We start from the raw sequence: 2,468 nt of genomic DNA, 5'->3' as shown, positions 1-2,468 counted from the left end.
CTGGGGGTGCTGCATTTCATGCGTGCAGGTTCAGACAGACAGACAAATAGATCTCCTCATTAAGTGTTGCCCGAGTTCAGCTTGATCGGTAAGCTCCATGCCTTTCGGAGTTGCCGGGTCTAGAGCTTTATGTACATCTTGAGTATATATGTATATATGTTATGAGTAGGTCGGGGAGCTGTTCCGATCACAGTATATCCACCAGTAGAGGCTTGTAGACATATCCTGTCAGTTAGTGCAGTATGTTGGGTTAGTAGGCCTTTTATGTATATTTTGTTGTTTTGCCAGCTGTAGTAGTTATGACGGCCTTGTCAGCCCAGCTTTATATTGATATTTAGTTAGCATTCATAGTTGTCTTGCAATGTGGCCCATGGCCAAAGTACGACATCACATGTTCAGAGTTCCTTAGTCGCAAGTAGGTACGCAAGGATAGATGAGGCCCGGGTGCCGGTCTCTCCCCCAGGTTCGGGGCGTGACACAATGTCCCTTCGACCAAGCTTAATCCGGCAGCCTTGGTACGCATGGCTCTCGATTCTTTGGGATCTGAGGGTAATTTCTTGGTCTTCAAGTAATCTATGTACTTGTTCCTCCAATCCTAAGTTAAACTCATTGAGTTTACTTCGGCATGGCTTTCTTCTATCACCGACTTCATGAGATGTACTACTGTTCCTGAACTGAATTTATCGACATCGACAGACGACCCCAAGTTAGCCATAGTATCGGCCTCGCTGTTTTGATCTCGGAGCACGTGCTACAGGGTCCATTCCTTGAATATCTTCGCAGCCATTCCTTTTTCACTTCGAACGTCCCATTGGCTTGATTTACCACGAGAAAGAGTCACACTCAGCTTTGATCACCTCGGGCCCAAGGCTTTTAGCCAATTCGAGAACTGCAATTATGACATCATACTCGACCTCATTGTTAGTCAATTTCACAGTTCTAATAGAATACCTTACTACATTCATGTAGATGGTTTTAACACGATGCCAGACCTGGACCTCTTTTGCGTTCGAGGCACCATCCGTAAAAAGGGTCCAAATTCCTGAGGTAGTCCCCGAGGCTAGCAATAACTCCCTTTCGACTTCGGGTATTAAGGCCAGTGTAAATTCGGCCACGAAGTCTGCCAAAATTTGAGATTTTATGGCGGTTCGGGGTCGATACTCAATATCGTACCCGCTGATTTTGACGGCCCATTTGGCCAACCGGCCCGAGGACTTGGGTTTATGCATGATATTCCTTAGTGGGTACGAGGTTACGACACATATGGGGTGGCCCTCGGTTACGACACATTTGGAGGCGCTTAGCAAAGCGAGCGCCAATTATTATAGGTGAGGATACCTTGTTTCAGCCTCGCCTAGAGTTCTACTAACATAGGAAATAGGAAATTGCGTACCTTCCACTTCCCAGACTAAGACTCCACTTACCGCCACCTTGAAAACCGCCAAGTAAAGGTACAACTGTTCGTCCACCTTTGGAGTGTGGAGTAGGGGCGGACTCAATAGATACCGTTTGAGTTCTTCCAAAGCTTTTTGGCATTCTGGGGTCCAGGAAAAGTTATTCTTCCTCTTCAACAGTGAGAAGAACCAATGGTTTTTGTTCGAGGACCTCGATATAAACTGGCCCAGGGCAGCTATACGCCCGATCAGCCTCTGAATGGCATTGATATTGTCCACCATGGTGATGTCTTCTATGGCTTTGATTTTTTCGCGATTAATCTCGATCCCTTGATTGGATACCATGAACCCGGGAAAATCCGACCCCAAAAGCGCACTTCTCCGGGTTCAGCTTCATATTGTATTTCTTCAATATGTCGAAGGTTTCCTGCAAATGTTTTAAATGGTCTTCTGCTCGTAGAGACTTAACTATCATGTCATCAATATAAACTTCTATTGATTTTCCTATCTGCTCTTCGAACATCCGGTTTAGTAGGCGTTGATAGGTGGCACCAACGTTCTTTAATCCGAATGGCATTATGTTATAACAATAGGTGCCGAATTTAGTGATAAAAGAGGTCTTTTCTTGATCGCCGGGGTCCAACCGAATTTGGTTGTACCCAGAATAGGCATCGAGAAAGCTAAGTATCTCGTGCCCGACCGTTGCGTCGATCATCCGACCGATGTTAGGCAAAGGAAAAGAATTATTAGGGCATGCCTTTTTCAGATCTTTGTGATCTACACGCATTCTTAGCTTATTTCCTTTTTAGGAACTACCACTACATTAGCTAACCAATCAGGGTATTTAACTTCCTGAATGGACCCTATTTTATGGAGTTTAGATACCTCACCCTTGATGAATGCATGCTTGACCTTGAACTGTGGTCTCCTCTTCTATTTAACTAGGTGGAACTTCGGGTTCAAACTCAGCTTATGAGTGGTCACTTTTAGGGGGATCCCTGTCATGCCAAAGTGGGACCAAATAAAACAGTCTATATTAGCTTTAAGAAATTCAATGAGTTTTTTCCTGAGCTC

The sequence above is a fragment of the Nicotiana tabacum genome, chromosome 12 (assembly GCF_000715075.1).
Source record: "Nicotiana tabacum cultivar K326 chromosome 12, ASM71507v2, whole genome shotgun sequence".
NCBI classification, from domain to species: Eukaryota; Viridiplantae; Streptophyta; class Magnoliopsida; order Solanales; family Solanaceae; genus Nicotiana; species Nicotiana tabacum.
The sequence above is the reverse complement of the archived record's forward strand: the minus strand, read 5'-3'. Positions refer to the sequence as shown.